This window comes from Podarcis bocagei (genome assembly GCF_964188305.1).
Source record: "Podarcis bocagei genome assembly, chromosome: 8".
NCBI lineage: Eukaryota > Metazoa > Chordata > Lepidosauria > Squamata > Lacertidae > Podarcis > Podarcis bocagei.
The window spans coordinates 44,713,820-44,737,300 of record NC_138133.1 but is presented as its reverse complement, the minus strand read 5'-3'; the positions used below and the strand labels follow the sequence as shown (position 1 = coordinate 44,737,300).

The window sequence follows — 23,481 nt, the reverse complement described above, 5'->3', positions numbered from 1 at the left end:
CCACACACACTACTGTCCTACGGCCTCACGGAGGTTCTTCACAAGGGAACGCAACCATTGGGTTGCAAATGGCTCCTCACCCCTCGCTCTTATCTTTTACTCTTGTTACATGGAGGAGCCTGCAGCAAGGCAGCTCAGTTGTTGCAGCACCATGGAGAGTTCTGAGTGAGCGACTTGCTCTAACAAGGACTGGAAGTGAACCGAGTTCTTGCAAGTCTGCCTCCAGTCCACATCACTTAGGCTCTTTCCCTGTTTCCAGGACTAGAGTCCTTAAAGGCCTAACCCTCTGTCTTGAAGAAAGGCACCCCTTCACACAAAAGCCATACATGTTTCAAGGCTAATGAATGAATTAATTTATGCAGAATAATTGACAGTAACATACAGCTCATGTTTCAATACAGCTTATGAAGTAGCATTTTCTTCTACTAAAAGAGGGAGAGAACATCCTGGATGCGTTCAGGACTCCTAGAAATCAGATGGACAGACACAAACATGAACAAGGGATGCATGAACATCCTGCAGCTTGCACCCAAAGTTTCAGCTTTTTGTGAGTGTTCAATCTGAACACACAGAAAGTTCAATGGTGCTCAAAAACATTCACTGTCATTACCATCTCCCCTTTCTTCTGTCCCTAAAGATCCTAAATGCACTTGGATGACAGAATGAAAATGGAAGGTAGAGGTTGCTGTCCAGCCCATGATGAGCCATTTTCCCTGGCAAAATAAATCATGTAAATTGTGTCAGTTTCCAATGAGGGTGCCAGCACTGGCTATCGTTGTTGTTATTTTATTTGTATCCTGCCCATCTGACTGGATTGCCCCAGCCACTCTGGGTGGCGTCCTATCTCTGGCAGTACAGTGAAGTGACTTCTGGCACCACCTTCCTTTGCTTTGCCCCAGTTACATTTCTGGGTCCCTGGGGACAGGAAAGGAGGAAGTGGTGACAGTGCTTGAAAGGTTGGAAGTGAGCACAACCCTGATTGCACCTCTACCCTGCTCACAAGATTTCAATCAGAGGTGCTCACTTTTGTTATTCTTTCTGCTCAAATTCTTGCAGCATCCCTAACAGGAATACAAAAGTTACGCCAATACTCATAAACTCATAGCAAGAAGATAATCACTTTTGGATCTGAGCATAACGGTAAGCCAACCAATTAGGTTAGAAAGAAAGACTTCGCAACCTGTCTCCTAACTTGGGCAGATTGAGAAATTAAGGAACCTAGTGGCATTGAGATGTGGCAACACCTCTTCACACTATGATATTGAAACCTTGGTAATAGAACCATTTGCTTATGTTGTGAATTTTGGCTCTGCCAAGTCACTATACAGTGATCTGGAAGCACTCACCCTCTTGTCCCTGGCCATTCACTGCATAACATGCCAGTGCAAGGTGAGCAAATGGGCAGGTCTCACAAGGTCACTATGCAATGACTAGCATTGCCCTGATCCTTTTTGCTTACCACTTTGGAGCTCTAAGCTGAATGTAGCCAGGGACAGGAGACAATAGGATATGGCCTAGTTCCCTCCCCTTGGCCAAGGATAGCCTGGAATGGAAGTAAGCTTATACTGTGCCACTAGTCCATCTGGATAGGGAGCAGGAAAGAGAAATCCCGCAGCTGACAGTGGAAACTTCAGGCAGTCAGGTGCAGAGAAACAATCTCAAGGAATAGGTCTCACAGGCCTTTACCAACATTAGGCTGAAAGTTATGGTGCCCACTGTGGATCTACTCGCAGTGATCTATCCCTGCAGGGAGCGAGGCCTGAGCCAAGAAGGGAACAAACTGGACAAGACAAACTTCTGGGGTTTTGAAATTGGCCACAACTTTATTGATTCCAGATGTAAATTGGATTTGGCTTAGGCACTGGGTATATATCCCTCACAGCCCCCTGGAGAAGGCCTGTCTCAAGACAGGGTCAAAGTGTTGGAGCTTCTATACTGAAAGTGTTGGAGTTTCTATACTGTCTTAAACAGCGAGTTACAGTTCTGTGACAGTTCACTGGCACGATGTGGGCTTTTTCCAGGGTGGGGGGGTTCCACCCCTTCCATTTCACGTTACTCTTTTCTGATTCTCCCCATCATTACATTTACTCTGTTTCCTTGAATAGGACAAGTGGGATACGTCAGATAAAAAGGAAATTGTATGGGGTGCTTTCTGTATGCTTCTACATTTTTAAAGCTTACATATAAATAGAATTGTTCACAATTTCAAAAACATATAAAAGCATTATCCTTACATAAGAATATGACAAAATTAAATGGAACTGCTCAGTAGTCTAATAGTCTAGAGTGCTACTTTGCAGAAGATAGCACTTCAATGGTCTTACAAGTCTTAAATTAGCAGCCACTATTTACAACATATGGCTTTGCAGAAGTGAGTCAGAAAAAGACAACAAAAGTAATTAAATTTCCATCTTCGCCCTTGGTCCTATTGTCTCATAGTTTCGAGTATATAAAGCTCATTGCTCAAGAATTCAGGAAAAGCAACACAATATTTTCTATACTATCCTCTTACTGGCTTACTATTGCACTATTTTATTAACAAGCATAATCATTGGAGAGTGGGTGCTTAATAGCAGCAGTCATCATCCTGCTTGTTTTCAGAACAACCCTGGAACTGGTGACACGCACATGGCAAGTAATTATGTCAATCACACACACATATTCTTATCCTTCAGCTGTTACAAGAACAGCAGTGGGGCTAGGGTGAATGGAGAAGCCAGGTCACAGTAACCCCCACACTACTGAGGTAACGTATGAAACAGCCTAAGGCCTCCCAGTGAATTCATATCACTGTTCCAATCTGAATCAGGAACATCTCAGCTCATTGTTTATTATCTTAGTCATTTCACTGCATGAGCATTCAATGGCTATGGTTAAAGAAAACCTAGGGGATTACATGATGAATTCAATGACTTGAACTAATGGAGAGTGTGTTAACTCCCATGAATGCTACTCAAATCATCCCTCCATTCACAGTGGACACATGCCTAGATTCAATTGCCAGTATCCCAGAACAAAGAAATGACATAGTCAGTGATGAAAGCTCCTTGAACAGACTGCATTTGTAGATCCAAATCCACTGAGGTTCTAGATTCAGCCAGCCATTACATGGATAGCATCCACTTCCATAGAGACTTCTCATTTCTAGAGGAGATGTTTCCACACACTCATCTAGTTAGATCAGGGCAAGTATATATCTAAAATATTTATCTTTTTTTTTTAATACCACATGTTTTTAAAAAACATTGGGGCAGGGAATTGAGAAGACCTAAAACCAGAAATGTGAGGAGACAAAACCACAACGTTTCTAAACATTAACAGTGTGATGGATAATAAAATTTTCATTACTTGAAATTATGAGATGATGAGCTACATAAAATACAGAACCATGAAGAAAGTGAAGGACATCCAAAACACGCCGTTTTAATGTTTGAGATTTTCCTGCTTTTTATTATGCTTTGAAAGATAAGATAGTCAAAATAAGTGGGACCCAGAATTCACTTTCCAGTAACATAATTATGAGTGCTGTAACAAAACATCTGCTCCACTCTTCATTTTTCTTTTGGACTTTCTACAGGCTTGAAAAATAGTTATGTACCATAAATATCCCTCTATGAGTCATTTCCTTAAGTGAACAGCTGCCTTCTAATTAGCCAAATGTTCTTCATTTTAAATCATACAGCTAAATGAACAACCTGCAACAGGATGAAATCCAATGATTTTTTTAAAACATCAAAACAGCACAAACCTGCCATTTGTAGCAATCTGTAGAGGTCAATACACCGACTTCTGTTCCAATGGGTTTAAAATAATCTTCTCAATTGTTTGAACCGAAGAATGTTCTCCAGCACAAGATGAATCTAAAACAGTGGGAAAAGCACAGCCTTCAGAAAGTCTTGAATACAAACATGATCAGGAATTCTTTAGATTTAGTGATAATAATGGGAATAAAGGACACCACTCAGACAAATGTGGAGCACAATCATAATTCACATCTACTCAGAAGTAAGCCCTGCTGATTTCAAGTGTTTAATTCTAGGTAAGTGTCAACAGGATGGCAATTTGGAGCACATTAACTCATTTCAACGCTTACCTCTCACCTAGTATAGCTAAACTATGTAACTCTCTCCCTCAGGAGGCTTCAACAAGAGGTTGAACGATTCCTGGGGAATATGACTCTCAGTGGCTACTAGCCACAAAGACTATATTCCACCTCCATTGTCAGAGCCATTACGCCTCTGAATACCAGCGGCAGGGCATCATAATATACGCTTAAAGTGCAAATAATAAATTGAGCATCTTCAACTGTGTGCACTGCCAACCATGTGGTCCCAGGTCTGCTTCCCATTGCTCCACTCATTTGCCACTAAACATGGAGTCTGCTTCCCATTGCTCCACTCATTTGCCACTAAAAATACACGAAAGAGGTCTAGGATTAGATTAAATTTGGTTGCTATAAGAATAATCAGATAACAGATTTAAAATAAATGCAAAACATCAAATTTTACTTTCAGTCCCACCATATGCTCATATCAAAGTAGATCTCTTCTCAAAAGCTGTGCTTCTGGGAAATTGACCTATCTTCCTTTGGGGAAAAAAAGCCAAAATAATTTGCATTCGTTTCTAAAGGCCATTTTAAGATATTTTGGGTGCTCTTGGCTGCCATGCTGCCTTTGCTTTATACATGGGTGGGAAATGCTATTAGCTTTAATAAAGAATACAAAGAACTTTATTGGTTCAAAATGTGCTTAAAGTCTGACCCAAGTTTCCTTTCCTTTCCAAATATAAATTATGAAGCAGTCATTAACCTTCATTGAAAAATGAATCACATTATTAGCTTCTTCACTGTGACAGTTTCTTCTTTCAAAAGAACAAAGTGGACCCTAATGTAAATCACTTGATTTGGATCAGCATATATATCAGGGAAAGTTAATATTTTGCATATGTGTGGAATATTTCATATTTGAGCTTATCGCAATTTGACCAAACCCCAAAGCACATCTACAAAGTGGTGATGATGATGATGATGATGATGATGATGATGATGATGATAATAATAATAATAATAATAATAATAATAATAATAATAATAATAATAATAATTTATTATTTATACACCACCCATGTGGCTGGGTCTCCCCAGCCACTTTGGGCAGCTTCCAACAAAATATTAAGATACAATAGTCTGTTAAACATTAAAAGCTTCCCTAAACAGGGCTGCCTTCAGATGTCTTCTAAAAGTCAAGTAGTTGTTTTTCTCTTTGACATCTGGTGGGAGGGCGTTCCACAGGGTGGGTGCCACTACCGAGAAGGCCCCCTGCCTGGTTCCTTGTAACTTGGGTTCTCGCAGCGAGGGAACCACCAGAAGGCCCTCGGCGCTGGACCTCAGTGTCTGGGTAGAACGATGGGGGTGGAGATGCTCCTTCAGGTATACTGGACTGAGGCCGTTTAGGGCAGGGGTCAGCAAACTTTTTCAGCAGGGGGCCAGTCCACTGTCCCTCAGACATTGTGGGGGGCCGGACTATATTTTTTGGGGGGGAGGGAATGAATTCCTATGCTCCACAAATAACCCAGAGACGCATTTTAAATAAAAGCACACACTCTACTCATGTAAAAACACCAGGCAGGCCCCACAAATCACCAAGAGATGCATTTTAAGTAAAAGGATACATTCTACTCAAGTAAAAACACGCTGATTCCTGGACCATCTGCAGGCCGGATTTAGAAGGCGATTGGGCTGGATCCAGCCCCCGGGCCTTAGTTTGCCTACCCATGGTTTAGGGCTTTAAAGGTCAGCACCAACACTTTGAATTGTGCTTGGAAATGTACTGGGAGTCAACGTAGCTCTTTCAAGACTGGTGTTATGTGGTCTCAGTGGCTGCTCCCAGTCACCAGTCTAGCTGCCACATTTTGGATTAGTTGTAGTTTCCAGGTCACCTTCAAAGGTAGCCCCACATAGAGCACATTGCAGTAGTCCAAGTGAGAGATAACTAGAGCATGCACCACTCTGGCTGGTAAACAGCTGCCCTGGCCACAGAATTGACCTGCACCTCCATGGACAGCTGTGAGTCCAAAATGACTCCCAGGCTGCGCACCTGGTCCATTCAGGGCCATTCAGGACCAGGGAGTCCTCCACACCTGCTCGCCTCCTGTCCTGCAAAAACAGTACTTCTGTCTTGTCAGGATTCAACCTCAATCTGTTAGCCGCCATCCATCCTCCAACCGCCTCCAGATACTCACACAGGACCTTCACAACCTTCACTGGTTCTGATTTGAAAGAGAGGTACAGCTGGGTATCATCCGCATACTGATGAACACCCAGCCCAAACCCCTGATGATCTCTCCCAGCAGCTGCATGTAGATGTTGAAAAGCATGGGGGAGAGGACAGAACCCTGAGGCACCCCACAAGTGAGAGCCCAGGGGTCTGAACACTCATCCCCCCCGCCACTTTCTGAACAGGGCCCAGGAGGAAGGAGCAAAACCACTGTCTAACAGTGCCCCCAGCTCCCAGCCCCTCTTGACGGTCCAGAAGGATATGGTCGATGGTATCAAAAGCCATTGAGAGATCCAGCAAAACTAGGAAACAACTTTCACCTTTGTCCCTAGTTCACCGGAGATCATCAACCAGTGCGACCAAGGCAGTTTCAGTCCCATGATGAGGCCTGAATCCCAATTGGAAGGGATCCAAATAGCAGTGGAAATTCAAATTCTATTTGTCATATAGGTTGATTTATACTTTTCTACCTACCTTAATAAGAAGTTACCTCATTAGTTTCAGCCTCTACCTAAGTAGAAAGTTCTAACTTGAAAATATGAGTGGAGCTAACAATCAAGGTCCTGGAACAAGGAGACAATTGGAAAAGAAGTACAAATCTACTGTATTTTAGTGCTCAGTATTTTAATTTCCAGGTGTCAAGATTTTGAAAGCATATGTTTTGAACTCAAAGACCACAATATCCTCTTTATGAATATTATCCTTGCTGCCTTGTTAGGCATTAGCAATAGAAGGACATCAGAATGAAGTTTATGTGCAGATGACAAGATGAGGGGAAGAATGCCTGATGGGTGTGGAGATTAAGATTTAGGAAGGTTATGGGAAATGGGATCTAGGAAGTATGACACACTAAGGGTAGCTGAAGGAAAGCAGTAGATAATCTAGGAAGAAGATACAGTACCTGGTTGAAAAATAAATGGTACAGGCAGAGTCACAAGAAAAGCCTCAAGAAGGTATGGAATTAAGAAATAAGAAGCTAACTAAGATGGGAGTTAGACTTGGAGAAGCAAGGCAGACTTGGCATCAAAAACTGCTGCCAGCTACCTGCAGAAGTCTATCAGGGTGTATCATCCTGCTAAGGCATTAAGATCTGCTGTGGATGCCCTACTTACTAGTCCATAATTGAACAGGCTTTGTATCTCTACAGCTCAAGAAAGGGCCTTCTAAGTCACCACTGAGATTGTCCTCCCTCTTGAAATCCAGCTGGCCCCAACCCTGATTAGTTTACTTAGCTTTTTAGCCAGGCTTTGAATGATGTGGGTTGGCAATGAATTGGACCACTAATAGATTTTAAAGCTTTTATTGGAATTGCCTTATACTTAGCTTCAATAGTTTGATGTTATATTTGGTATAACGTCACCTTCTTTGATGAAGGCCAGGTCAATAATGAACCAATGAATGAATGAATAACCAGCATCCTTGGACACCTGTTGAGTCCCAGTGCCCCAGCAGGGTCCACTCCTGCTGATGCCCACCCTAGTTCCTCCACATCAGGTGTCTGGGTCTGCAAGCCAGCGTTTTAATTTTCTACAATGTCCCCAATATAGCACTGCTCAGTGGCATGTGGGAAATTAAAATTGTGGCCCATTTCCACCCACTGGATATGTTAGAGGCATTGTTCATGGATCACTGCCTTGTCGTGGCGAAGGGGCTTGAATAATTCAGAGAAGCTATGAGCTATGCCATGCAGGGCCACCCAAGATGGATAGGTCATAGTGGAGAGTTTTGATTAAACGTGATTCACCTGGAGCAGGAACCGGCAAGCCACTCCAGTATCCCTGCCAAGAAAACTCCATGGACAAAAACATCACCTTGCTGACAAAGGTCTGTATAGTTAAAGCTATGGTTTTCTCAGTAGTGATGTATAGAAGTGAGAGCTGGACCATAAAGAAGGTTGATCGCCGAAGAATTGATGCTTTTGAATTATGGTGCTGGAGGAGACTCTTGAGAGTCCCATGGACTGCAAGAAGAACAAACCTATCCATTCTTAAGGAAATCAGCCCTGAGTGCTCACTAGAAGGACAGAGCGTGAAGCTGAGGCTCCAATACTTTGGCCACCTCATGAGAAGAGAGGACTCCCTGGAAAAGACCCTGATGTTGGGAAAGATTGAGGGCACAAGGAGAAGGGGACGACAGAGGACAACATGGTTGGACAGTGTTCTCAAAGCTACTAACATGAGGTGTTCACTTCGGCAGCACATATACTCAAAGCTACTAACATGAGTTTGACCAAACTGTGGGAGGCAGTGGAAGACAGGAGTGCCTGGCATGCTCTGGTCCATGGGGTCACGAAGAGTTGGACACGACCAAACGACTAAACAACAACAATAACAATAATAAGGAAGGTACCTGGGTGGCTTAGTAATTTGGAGGCTTCAGCATTCACATGCATCTCTCTTTACATGAATAATCTGCTGCAGCAATTCTCTTGTCAAGAGAAGAGTATTGTAGAAAAGTGATTTGTCATCTTCTGGCATCAGAAAATTACTGACATCAGTTAGTTATATGTCATTCAGCTATGCAAGGTAGCGGCAACTCTTCAATTCTTGATGGAAGCTTTATGGGGGGAACTGGACTTTTTATTTTTTTTAATTATGAGAACTCATTGTTACAATATCTACTTGGCAAAAATTTGCTGGCACAATACAGAAACAAAACTTTTACCAAACCCCTCCTCCAAACAACTGATTATGAAGTGCACCTCAGATTTAGACTGTGTTGCTTTCCTTTGAACAAAGCCACCAGAAGGAATCACAAGTTATTGCTCATGGATGACAAGTATAAGATTGCAGTAAAGAAACCTCAAGACTCACGTTGTCATTTGGAATTAAGATTAAATAACTTCAAATGTTGGTTTGTTTCCAACAGTATTCCTATTTAGCTCTCCATCATTCACTAAGCATGGGAACACGCTCCTCTAAAGCTGAAATGTATTTCACTCCATCTTCACTAGCAGGAGACAATAACTTGATGTGGTAATTTGTTCATATAGGAGCTGAATTGCTTCACTAAAGATTCACAGTACAAAATGTGTTATTAAAATCCTGCAGCTACCATCTGTTAACTGGGAAAATAAGCTGAATCACAAACCTGTTAGGACCTTCATCCTTGCCAGTATCCATGATTCAATCACAAGGCTCATGATTTTATGATGAATATTTTCACTGCTGATGTATTATATGATCTGCCCCTTTAGCAGAGGCATTCCCTTAAGAGTCAAGGGCCTGCAGCAAGCCTCCCTGCACTGCAAGGTCAGGCTCTTCCTTGATCAGGTCCTCTCCAGATGCCAAGTGCTCCTCTAATCAGTTCTTCCTTTTGTGCTCTTCCTGCGGCACATGCAGAGTGCTAATTAGGCAAGCACTTCAAGACACAGCCTGGCTCAGGGAGAGGCCTCCGTTGAACAGAGGCAGGTGGAGGGAATGTGAAAGAGACAGCAATGGAAACCTCAAGGCTCAGAGAAGAGAGAAGAACAAGAAGGAAATAACTAAGAAGACGAATGCAAGGGTAAACTGAATTGATGAGAGAGGCTGGCTTCAGAAGGATTTTTCAAGAAGACTATCAGCCTTACCATACTTAAAACAGCCCGCAATATATTCCCTTTTTACAGAATGACCATGAGAGCTGTAGGGGGCTTAAAGTGGAATCATTACCTTAATGACATTATTTATTTAAGGGAGTTATTCATTACAGAAGTAGGTGAGTTTCCAAACCCCAAAATAATTGTTCTTATTCAGCTTATACATTTCTGACGCCTACAGTTTGTACATTACATTATCCACAGGTGCCTGGCAGACGTTTTTTTGCTGGCTATGACAAAAGTCACGGTTTCCCCATTCATTTCTTTGAAGACCATTTAGAAAGGTGGAAGCTCTGCATTGTAAGGAAAGCTGGCTATGGCTCTGCCATCAGCATACACTATAGTAAGCCGAAATCAAAGATATAAAGTCCCACACACATTACATGTGAATGCTAGTTCCACCTTTCAATAAAGACCAGCTACTAAATCAAGGGGGACATGGGTGGCTCTGTGGGTTAAACCACGAAGCCTAGGGCTTGCAGATCAGAAGGTCAGCGATTCGAACCCCCGTGACTCCCATTGCTCGGTCCCAGCTCCTGCCCACCTAGCAGTTCGAAAACACATCAAAGTCAAGTAGATAAATAGGTATCGCTCCGGTGGGAAGGTAAACAGTGTTTCCATGTGCTGCTCTGGTTCACCAGAAGCGGCTTAGTCATGCTGGCCACATGATCCAGAAGCTATACGCTGGCTCTCTCAGCCAACAAAGCGAGATGAGCGCCACAACCTCAGAGTCGTCCACGACTGGACCTAATGGTCAGGGGTCCCTTTACCTTTACCTTTACCTTTACTAAATCAAGGCAGATTTAAGAGTTTTTGCTTGGGGCAGAAGAAGACTTCCACTGTAATTAATTCATCACTGTCAGGTCAAATCCTTTGTCATCCAGTTAGACTTCACTAGGAAGAACCTCCACCCACTGTATTTTTAACATGTGCTCATATTCTACAGGTTAGAAACCTTCTAAAGTTTATGTTCGAGACATACATGTTAAAACATGGTTGTGATACAGTTAAGCTGCCTCATATACCCATGTGAGAATATGTGTGTGCCTTCTCAGTTTCATGTGCAAAGTGAACATATGACTGAAACAATGAGTGGGAAAAGCACATGGTATTGTCTGCCAGAGCTCTTGACTCCTCAGAATTTAGGTGGAGACTGCACATTTGAAGACATCTCCATTGCAAATCCCCCTGGACATGAACAAAACAAGCTGTATTTGCTCCAAGACACAAGCTGCTCAAGTGCAGGGAGCTTTTGATATAAAAAACAACACACGTACCACACCAGTGTGCTGAAGTGGTGCAATCCCACACAAGCTGTAACACATCATTTCCCATATGTTTTCATTGGCTCAAAATCACTTAAGTTTGTTGCATTTCAAAAGGCTGTATTTGGAACATGCCCCTGTTGTTAACCATGCTTCACCGTCCCCCACCTCCTGTGTTCTTGCCCTTTAATGCTAAATTTGTATACTGTACATCCATTGTGTGTCACAAAGGACATGAAGAAAAGCTTCTCAGCCAGAGAATCGAGGGGGGGGGGAAAATATCGCTGGAGCTTACTTTGCCATGGCAACGAATGGAATTTAGAAAAGAAGCCAAATATAGATGACTGAATAAGGCTTGCTTGGTAACGTCACTAGATTTTTATTTTGTTTCTGTAAGCCAGGGGCTTCTACCACAAAAGGTTGGAGTCCTTAATTCATCTCTTATAATTATTTGAGGGAGAATATATATATATGTGTGTGTGTGTGTGTGCGCGCGTGCGCGTGCACACACACACATTTCCAACTCCAGCATTTCTGGTTCAAGCAGATTTTTGCATGGCAACAGCTACAGTGGCATCTTACATGAGGTAAGAAGGTCAGAACAATAGGGTACTATTCATTTGCCTCACAACCCCAACATTTCTAACAACCTTCCCCAACCTATCCAATAACAAGCATGGGCATATTTGTCCCAGTACTAGGGAAACTAGACTGCACTCACAGTCTAAGGACAAAGCGCCTTCCACTTCCTCTTCTATTTATGCTGCACTTTCCAAGAACTTTCCCCTCATGTCAAGAAGGGAGTTCAGAGTGGGTCAGGAATAACTCACAAGGTGTCAGTAAAGTTAACTCTTTATTCAAAGAAACAAAACAGCTCAGGCCCAGTGAGCACAGCAACTTTCCCCAGCAACTCAGCATACTGCATGTCTGCAAATACTAGTATGGGCATTTAACTATAGAATTAATAACATTATTTTATGATTTACTAAAGAAAAGAGACTGAATATTTTTGTGTGTTTAAATAGGTGAATAATTATTGGTTTAAAAAAATCCTGGAAAACACTGATTGAATCTTAAGTAATGGAGTAGTTAATAAGGCATTTAAAATCATGATTATGTTATTAGATAGATTTCTTATTATGAATTCACAGGAGACATTCATCATCACTAACTGATTAAGGGAAAATTGTGAGTAAATTGAGCAAGCTGGCATAGGACAGATGGCTTTAAGTCCACTAGATTTTTAAGGTTGCAGTCTTTTAGCCACTTACCTGGGCAAAAGTCCCCTTAAATTCAATGGGGCTTACTATGGAATAGACATATTTAGGATTGCACTGTCAGCCAAAGCTAAAGAATAAGCGTTTTTATTTTATATTATTTTATTTTAAGTAACTGGTATAAAGTCCGCTAGTGATTTTGTATATATTGATTGATCATATGATCTTATCCTCAAGCTACACCCAATATGCAAGACAGGATTCCCCTGTACTAGTGGAATCCAATGCTATGCTGGAGGGAGGAGGATGTAACAATACTTTTGGCTGCTGGGATTCCAACAGCAGAAGAGGTGGAGTTGGGGGGACTTGGCCAAGTTAGCAGAATGGCAGGAAAAGAATGAAAGTTAGAATTCGATGCTTGTTCTAACAACTGAAGATAGAATAACTTTATACCTACTAAAAAGGTGCTGCTGCTTCCCTTTTCTTCATATAAGCAAAACACTCACTGGAGTCAACCAAGAGCCAGAAAGCAGCCCCTTCCATTGCATTCCCAGCTACCATCACGAGCAGAATAGGATTCTGATGTAACTTGCAGCAAAATATTGCACACCACGAAGACTACATAAGGCCTACCAAGGAACACAGACCTTATACATCAAAAAGTGCACCATGGGCACACATATCCTTGCCCCCTTGTCTCAAGAAACATGAATGCACAAGTGGGAGTGTGGTGATATATTAGCTCATACGAATAGAGTGGGTCAACAGGATCAACTGAAGCATAGCAAAAGACTTAATAACCCTAGAAATATAGTTATAAAGCTATTGAAACAGACATGTAGGATAAAGGCACTGTGCATAATTCTTATTATACAGAAAAATGAATAACTGAAGGCATCAAGTAGGTAGATTCAGTCTGCAATCCTAGCCCCATGATCTTTTTCCTGGCCACTGACACCATGGAAAGCACGGTGGATGGAATGATACCACGGGGAATCTTGCCACCAGCAATAGGAAGCAGAGGGCCCCAAACTGGGCTGTTACGCGGTGAAGTAGAATAGGACTAGCCACAGATCTCCTGGATCTTAAGCACTCCATTCCCCTCAGAGAGGTCACCAACTGGGCCCACTAACTATGCCAGCCTGGAGCAGGCACAACAAAGAGTAATGAAAAGAACTGCCTCCTGTCATGTTCTCAGCTGGGTTGAGGATTGCTCAGCCCCTCACTAATACCTTATGATACAGTCAAGAAAATCTATATTGAGAAAAAGTTACATATCTGATAAAAATAGGGAATGCTAGTAAACATTGAAAGTGTTTCTTTTAAAAAGGTGGTTAGTGGTTAGAAGTGTAACAGAGGCTCAGTAACATCTGAAGATATTACTAAGGTCTGTATCAAGTGTATTCGCATGAAAAGCCCAGGAGCTAAATTGTTAAAGAATCTGCAGGATTTGCCTCCATCCATTTTATTTTATTACTTTCCTCATTATGGTGCAACAGAAGGCTATTAGCTTTCCCCTAATTAGCTATTAATAGATTAAATAGTCCACTAATATCCCAATAAAGAGACTAAATAGCAAGGCTGATTCTTTCCCCCCTGTTTTTAAAATAAAAAATCTTGTTGATAATATTATCGCTGACAAAAATATCTCCAAGCAATTTCTGAATGGTGCATGTACTGCATCTTGTGCAGTCAAGTGTAAGGGAACTTTAGCTGGAGTGGACTCAGTAAATTGGCAATGTGTGGTATTAAAAGAGATTCAATCAATGGGTAGATATGTTCTTTGAAAAGGTTATCTAGAAGCTGTTATCTAGATGCTTACAGTGGTATCAGTAAAGTCACCAAATGGACCACAGAAATAATTTTGCAAAAGATATATGAGCAAATGAATGCACTGAGGAATGCTCCCCCCCCCCCGCCATTTAACTGTAATTATAAATTCAGGGTTTTCTGAGTGCAACTGAACACAGGAAGCAGCTTCATTCTGAGTCATGCCATTATTCCATTTAGCTCAGAATTATCTCCACTGTGTGGCAGCAGCTGCCCAGGGTTTCCAATAGAGATCTTTTCCAGTCCTTTCTGGAGATGATGGGGACTTAACTGTGGACCATTTGCATACAAAACCTGTGCTCTACCAGTTAGCTACTGCCCTTCTCCAAAAACATATTTACTTGGATATTGAGAACTGTGAATATTAGGAAGTTCGTGGAAAAGAAATGTCCCGACTCCTCTTCCTGTTGCAGCCCTCTGAAAAGCCTCTACATAGAGTTGGTGGAGGATTCTCTAGAACAGGCTAAGAATGGCACAGAAAGTTGCAGGAAGGGGATATTAAAAGCCCTCTTCTATCTACTTACTTCTGTTCTGAGGTTCCATGTTATTATGCCTTCTACTCAGTAGTTTATTGGCCAGAGTATTATATTATACATATTATAATTTATTACATGCAATAGACAAAGGAACTGTAAAAACAGCCACTCAGTCATTTTCAGATTTCTCAGAATAATGCAACTCTGCACTAGAGGAATCCAATGCAATGTTCCAAAATGCTTGCTACAAGGGTGGGATAAAGATGGTTTGCCGAATCATCATGTAAATGAACTAGATGGTTCTAAATGTTTGAAAGGGCAATTATAAGATCTGTTAGAATAAACTGATCCAGAGTGACAGATAGACACACAGGTGTGGCTAGGAAAGGTTAATAAAACTTAATATTAATTACTGTTTTTACTGAAACATTTTTTTTTAATTCACTACTAAATCTTGCAAACTGCTAGCACAGGAAAGTGCAAAACGTGACATTATTAACAATCTACAAAAAGCAGATAAGTCATACACATACTATACATGTCTAAATCACCATGTTTCATAACAATCCTTAAGGATGTACGAGATTCGAGACACCAGGACTACTACAAAGCTGATAGTAAAACACAAACCAGGAAAAGATACATATAATTTCTCAGTATAGATTATAACATGTAAAAATCTATGTAGGTCTCCTGTCTTAGCAGCTTTATGCATCATCATAAGGATATATTTATTAAGGGACACCAGCTCTCCACTGGTCAACAACAAATTTATTGTCTGCGTTTTTTCAGTTGATTTAGGACGAATCTGATGTGCTGAATCCAAAAATCACATTGGTTTTGCTCAATCAGGTCAAGTTTTTGAGCTATGGCCACATGTCGTTTTTTTACGTTTTTGTTCACAAGTACGCTTGTGTGGAGCATTTTAGAAGAAGTTGGTGGGGGTAAAATACCATGTCGAATAATTGTTTTGATTGGAAATGATCATTTTAATGACAAGAAGTATTCAGGTCCGATAGTTCTGGGTGATTATGTCGAAAAGGGATCAGTTTGAAGTCATAAAACCTCGAAATCTTCCATAAATTGGTGCGGCTGAGATCAACAGAAAGAACCGGAGCAGCCTCAAGTATCCTGATCTTCAATCAGCACGTCGTCCTGTAGCTCATTGTGATGAAATTCCAGTGCCTATCTTCGGAGACCTTCCTGACATTAGTGACGAAGATGCCTCCAGTGTTGAAGGACATGAAGAAGAAGAAGTGGTTCTTGAAGATGATGCTCCACATCCATTTTCCCAAAAGGAGTTGAATGATCTAGTTCGCGACCTCAGCTTGTCAAAGGACTCTGCCGAATTGTTGGCATCCAGATTGAAGGGAAAAAACCTCCTCTCTGACAGTGCTCGCATCAGCTTCTTCCGCAACAGGCATCAAAAGTACCTCCGTTTTTTCTCAGAAGAGAAGGACTTGGTGTACTGTGCAGATATTGCGCAGCTTTTGCTCAAGCTTGGAGTGCCACAGTACGAACCCAAAGATTGGAGACTGTTCATTGACAGCAGCAAGCAATCACTGAAATGTGTTCTGGTACACAACGGCAACCAGTTTGCCTCTATACCCCTGGCTCACTCGAGTACACTGAAGGAGAACTATGAAGCGGTGAAGTATGTGCTGGAGAAAATTGGTTATGATCAGCATAAATGGTTTATTTGTGTTGACCTGAAGATGGTGAACTTTTTGTTGGGACAACAGTCTGGCTTCACCAAGTACCCATGTTTTCTGTGCATGTGGGATAGGAGGGATCGTGCTCAGCATTACACGAAGAAGGACTGGTCTGTGCAGGAGGAATTGGTGCCTTGCAAAGAAAGGAACGTCATCAACGACCCTCTGGTAGACAGAGACAGAATACTCTTCCCACCACTGCACATCAAGCTCGGCTTAATCAAGCATTTCACCAAGGCTCTGGACAAGGATGGTGACTGCTTCACTTACTTGAGCCAGGCTTTTCCAGGATAGACCATGGAGAAGTTGAAAGCTGGCATCTTTGACGGTCCTCAGATCCGTCAGCTCATCAGAGATCCAGAGTTCAGAAACTCAATGAACGAAGTGGAACTGGAAGCGTGGAAGGCATTTGTTCTGGTAGTGAAGAACTTTCTTGGCAACAATAAGACCAGAAACTACGAAACTTGTCAACAACATGCTGACTGCTTTCAGAAAACTGGGCTGAAACATGAGCGTCAAGATGCACTACCTATTTTCACATATGGACCGGTTTCCTGAGAACCTGGGTTCAATGAGTGACGAGCAGGGGGAGAGATTCCATCAGAACATGAAAGAGATGGAGACCACGTATCAGGGTCGCTGGGACGCAGTCATGATGGCTGACTACTGTTGGACTCTGAAGAGAGACCTCCCTGCCGCTGAGCATTCCAGGAGTTCCAAGAAACAGAAGTTCAAGCCCTGAAGTTTGAAAAATGGTGAAGCAACATGCAATTTACGTGTACTTACCTTTATCAATGCCCACCATTCAGTTTACAGTAAACCTGACCTGATGGAGAGAAACGGATGCCATTTCCTGATTCAGCAGTGCAAAAATACCCTAAATCAGTTGTAGAAATCTAGACAACATTCAAAAAGTAAAAAATTGTTGCCCAGTGAATAGAAAACCAAACAGAAGAAGAGTTGCCAACTGTTTTTGTTGTTCTTCCATGCTCAGGAACAAAAGCGAGAGGACAATGTATTTAAATTAGTCACTAATTTGAAAGATACAGAACAATAGCAAGGCTACTTACAATGGGTGCAATCCCGCCTAGGTAAAAGTAAAGGGACCCCTGACCATTAGGTCCAGCCACAGACGACTCTGGGGTTGCAGCGCTCATCTCGCTTTACTGGCTGAGGGAGCCGACGTACGGCTTCTGGGTCATGTGGCCAGCACGACTAAGCCGCTTTCTGGCAAACCAGAGCAGTGCATGGAAATGCCATTCACCTTCCTGCTGGAGCGGTACCTATTTATCTACTTGCACTTTGACATGCTTTCAAACTGCTAGGTTGGCAGGAGCAGGGACCTAGCAACAGGAGCTCACCCCTTTGTGGGGATTTGAACCACCGACCTTCTGATCGGCAAGCCCTGGGCTCAGTAGTTTAACCCACAGCACCACCCGCGTCCCCTACCTACTGTTAAGTATGGCTAAGGGGCCTCAGGATGTGATCTAAGTGCTCCTCCACTGGTTGAGATGGAGGTACACCGGCAGGATGATGCTTATACTACCAGATGCCTCTTGTCAAGCTGACAGAAAACAGTGCCCCTGTAGCTGTTCCACCAGCAAAGTTCTGCTGGCAGAATGGGGAGTGGGGCACAATGGGGTGGGTGCTGATGCACCCCCCCAAAGTCCCCTCGTTTTCCCCAGGAACCATTGAGATTCTATGCCAGCAAGTTTGTTGCTCTTTACTGAAAATATAAGCAATTTATAGGAAAGATCAAAAATTTATAGGAAATAGCAAAAATTGTTACAACAAATAAGGTTTGAGTGAAAATAATGTACCATAGTCCAGATAGTACAAATGTTTTGAATGCTTCAAATGCCTAGGAATTCATATACCCATGGTATTTAGCATTTTATATGATAAACTGTCTCACATAATATTGGAAATGCAAGGTACAAAATGCAGATCATTACCTTCGTTAGTGGTCTTGTCACAGTATTGTAAAGTTCAGGACTAAAATGCTGAGTTTAATAACGGATGTAACTTGGAACATGTTCTCATTGGTTCCAAAGGTGATGTTATTGTGTCATTTAAATAGTAAAACAGATGGAAGTGATATAGTTTTGGTGCTAAATATATTAACTGTAGCACGACCAGAAATTGTTATGGCAGAAAAGATTATGAAATAGCATTTAAAAAATGGATATGCTTTGGGGGGGGGGAATGTAGAACATAGAAGAACCAATAAGATATTAAAAGTCCCAGAAGAAAAGGTATCATATTTTTATTATTAATCTGAAATACAGGGTAACCAATTTTCCTCTATTTTATGATTCTATACCATTGGTTTGAAAGGTGTATTATTATTTTTTAAACAATAAACTAATAAAAAGGAGAACTCCTATTGCAGCCAAGAAAGAACAACCTAGTGAGTCACAGAAAGGAGAATTGTGCGTAACTCATTAGGGCTTAATTTCTCTTAATTACAGATATATGATGTGACATGGAGTGATTGAGAGGATCACACTGTCAGTTTTCATCAACATAACCTTAAATAGGTCAATGTCAGGAAGCTTTTAAAGAAATCATATTGCAGCTGAGGAGAAAATCTTTCTGATAAAGCAAAATATGGAAATTACATTGTTTTGAGCTGCTTGATAAATTGGGACATCTATATGAATAATCTTAGGCAGCACCAACCAAATAGGACAAAGGCAGCCATAGTCATCTGTACAGCTGCATTCCAACACACGTTAGCAAATATTTAAGAGCAGGTAAACTTCCCCACATAAAACCATTTGATAAGTTGGTCATGTGTATCCTCTCCCCAGTCCTAGCATATGAAGGAAGACTTAAAGGTGTATAAACCATTTGGGTGCATCTTTCAAACTATCAATTCTAGCTGAATAAAGCCAGCTAGTCTGAAGGGTGGGACTGCACTAAGGGCTGTATTGCAATCACCCTCTTGCCTTGAAGGGATATGTGTCAGGGCACTTAACACATATCCCAGTTTCCTCTCTTGGCTTTTAGTAAGAAGGCAAACTTTTCATGCCTCCATAGGAGTAAAGTTAGGAGTAAAGTTGCCAAATATCCATGAAAGCCATTGGCATTGGCATCATTGTCTCTAGCAGCAACTTGTGCTGTAAACTACCTTTTGGTTTAAAACAGGGATAGAGAACTTGTGGCCTTCTAGATCCTGTTGATTGCAGCCCCCATCATCATTGGCCACTGGGAATGCTGGAGGGGTCTGATGGGAGCTGGAGACCAACAACACCTGGAGGGCCACTGGTTCATCACACCTGGTTTCCAGGGACTGGGGAGATTGCCGAAAGAACTGTAATTGGGCAGACTGTGTGAACCTAAAAAATAAGTCAATGGGTGAGGACAGTTGAGCCATATAATTCTGAAAGTGTCTGCTGAATGAGCAGAAGGGAATAAGTGAAATAAAAGTGCTTTAAAGAGTAGAACCAGTACAAAGAGACAGGGGGATAGTGAAGATGATGAATAACTGACATAATATGGTCGTGACACCCAGTGCAATTAATACACTTGAAGCTATATTATGAACCAGCTGAAGTTTCTGGACCATTTTCTAATACAATCCCACAACATTATTTAGTTGCATGTTCCTTATAAGACCATTATAATAATGTCTATTATTATTATTATTATTATTATTATTATTATTATTATTATTATTATTATTATCATCATCATCATCATCATCATTATATTGACACTCATCCAGAGTACATGTATTTAACATTCCTTACTTTATCAGTGACACTGTGTAGAAGTCTACCAAGAGTAGTCATGTTCTTAAAAAGCTAGAATGATTTTTTCCAACTAGTATCCACCCACAATACCTCGTTCCAAAGCATCTCATAATTTGTTGTTGACATATTCTCAGTGTATCTAGTTGTTCTATTTATAAACAGTATAACCAACATGACTGTCTAAAAGGATTTGCAAAATTTAATTTCAAGAAAAACAAAACACCTTGTTTTTATTAACTTCAATTTTTGCTTCATCTCTGCATTTTTGCTACGGTAGTTTCTCACACTGTTATTTCTAACACTTAAATAAGAACAGAGGAGCTTGCTTTTTTATATATAGAGGGGGAAAGGTTCCCTCCACTGAATAATTTTGATGCTGATAAAATACTATTTCACCTCTGCTCTCATATTTCTGGCTAAAAAATGTTCCTTACTTTCTGAAGTACCTGCAGTATTTTGTTCACCATCAGTGCACACTGGAGCTTCAGCAGCTCTCTTTATTAAGGCTGTCAGCTCTGATCACCGCGGCTGCATTCCTCATCCTGTTCTTCCAGGGAATGTAAGCTTGAAAGTTAGCCTAAATGAATTGCTCTCAGCGGTAATAACGCATTGGCAATTTTTCATGCAGCCATCACAAGCAATTTGGGCAGCATGTTGTATTTAAATCTTTTATTCTCATTTAACGCTTTCAAAAAAAAAAACACCTCGGAGGCATTCCTTCTACCTCAGAAAGTTCTGAAGTGCTTGTTAATAAGAGGGCTCTATAGCAGACTACTAATTCCTTTGATGAGAGGCATGCTTTCAGAAAAGAATAACTCTTTTGTCTGTTAATAATAGGGAGCCTTTAACTTTTCAATTTGATCTCAGTGACAGGGAATTATAAAAAATGGGAATCTTTCCCTGTACAAATGTGAATGCTAAGTTTGCCGTGCCTGATCAGTTGTTTCAAATTACATCATCACAGGAATTCCACTAGTAGATCAGGACTATTTAAAAGCCCACCCCATTCAGAATAATCTTTGACCTATAAAAACAACCCTGCAGAACTTGTGTCTTGCAAAGTCAAATGCAGCCCACTGGCTGTCTTCTGGGAGTTTGATATCCCGCCATCAACACTTCTACGTAAAATGGACTGTGCATTTAAAAACGAAAAGTATCTATGGCAGACATGCACATTTTGTGACGCACCAGGCTCAACATAGGCTTCCAGCCATGATGGCTTATTAATTGCTAAATAAGCTTCTTTGGTTACTGCTGCAAAAACTGGGTGACATAAAATCTCTGTTCTGGTGCCTGGTCTATGCTGTAATATGCATGCAAGTACCACTCCATGTTGCAGTTGTTGAGTAATATGGATGCATGCATGAAGCTTCTCACACATTTTAACCGAAGGCAGTTTTAATTATGTGATGCTCAAAAAAGAACGTGGAACATTCCACCCAGGATTGTACCCTTCAGAATGCAGGTCTGAGGTTGTGTGTTTCCACCCTATCCAGTCTAGCAAGTTAGGGAGAAATCTGAACTTAAATGCTTCTCCTGACAGAATCACTCTCTAGATTCACAGACATTCATAGCCACCAAACATGAAATTGCCCCCATCCCTGTTGGGACCGTAGCATGTGCACTTCTCCTAATCTAGTTTTTCAGTTATTTGAATTGCAATAAGTATACTGAAATAAGATTCTACTCTGACAACTGAGATCCACTGCACATTGAGATGCACTGAAAAGCACCAGTACTTACGAGTATTAAAAATACTCTGAACACAAAAACCAAGTGCTGGGGAGTGCATGAGGGCTTAATAAGTAAGTACCCAGATATGTGAACTTTGTCAAAACCTACTCAAAACAGCTTCTTTTTCTCCCACATAATCCTTTTGATGGATTGATGAATAACTCCTGTTTAGACACAAGGGAAGCTGTTTTTCACAAGTATAAATATCACCACTAATTATTTTGGTCAGTAGGAAGAACAAGGTTGACAATAACAGTGACATTTAGAAAAAAGCTGCAATAGCCAACTATTATCCTTTTCACCATGTTATAGAAATAACACTTGCCATATGAAATAGGAGTGCAGAATCCAAAGCTGAAAATGGACCAAAAGGCTCTGTCATCAGAACCCCTCAACATAATGTAGGGCCATTATATGTCATCTCAGCATAGATCAATCCACACTATTCCCAGCACAGCACTCGACATTTAGAAAGTGTGTACACTGCATAGCAATGTCAGAGACACCAGCAAAACAAACAAACAAACAAACACAAAAATGCATACAATTAAATATAAATATCACAATTACTAGTCAATTTCACCTACGGAAGAATTCTTTCACACCCCATGACTATGATAATTCAAATTCAAATGAACACAACAAAAACTCATTTTCTGATTAATCCCAAGGAAACTCAGATCCTATGTCTGCCCTACTCACAGCCAGTTTTTATAGATAATGGCACAATCCGAACCATGTCTGATCAGAAGTAAGTCTTATTACTCTTAATGGGGATCCAGTTTAAGTGAGATGTTGAAGTTGGTATTACCAAGTGGAAACTAGCAGAGAAATGGAGTGCAAATCTCCAGTCTAGCAGGCTATCCCTTACAAGCTCTCTGCTCCTAAGGTGATGGAATCTGAGAGGAGTAGTCAAGCACATAGAGGATAGAAGGGTTCTGTTGAACCCAGACGTCTGCTAGGTGTTTGCTCCCTTGGATCAGTCCAGATTACTGAATGACTAGTCTCTGGTGCCCTTGTCTCCAGTCCATGCTTCTTGCTCTTGGACTAATAAAATAATAATAAATTGGACTAGATACAGGCCCTGCTTGCTTGCTGACTACTTTCACCCTTCAACTCCAGACCTGAACTTAGAACTGCTTCCATAACCAAGCCAGCACAGGAAGGATGCAAGCCTTTCCTAAGCCAAGTGTGAAGAATATGATCTATTTAGTGAGAAACTCCAATATTTTTACATGGCTGTTTATTTGTATATATTTAAATTTTTTATATATGGATGTTTTATGATGGCCTATATTTGTAATGCCCAATAAAGGTTTGGCAAAGTAGATATATTTAGTGCAAGTGAAACTTCAGGAACATACAGTAGTACCTCGAGTTACAGACACTTCAGGTTACAGACGCTTCAGGTTACAGACTCCGCTAACCCAGAAATAGTACCTCAGGTTAAGAAATTTGCTTCAGGATGAGAACAGAAATCACGTGGCAGCGGTAGGCCCCATTAGCTAAAGTGGTACCTCAGGTTAAGAACAGTTTCAGGTTAAGAACGGACCTCCAGAACGAATTAAGTTCCTAACCCAAGGTACCACTGTATACTGTAAGGAAGCCCCCAAATGGACAAGAAGAGATCCCACTTC

At 41.3% G+C, this 23,481-nt stretch overlaps 1 protein-coding gene across 11 annotated transcripts in view; it reads right to left on the bottom strand.

Annotated features, from left to right (window-relative positions):
• Positions 1-23,481, bottom strand: part of DLGAP1 (DLG associated protein 1) — a 299,603-nt gene that overhangs the window by 134,792 nt on the left and 141,330 nt on the right. For 10 of the 11 annotated variants that reach the window (XM_081205568.1, XM_081205563.1, XM_081205566.1 and 7 more), the window contains one exon: positions 3,749-3,860. The gene's annotated coding sequence lies outside the window, so the exon portion shown is untranslated. Of the gene's footprint in view, positions 1-3,748; positions 3,861-11,129; positions 11,150-23,481 lie in introns of those variants that run through there. The other variant, XM_081205564.1, reaches the window with a different exon arrangement.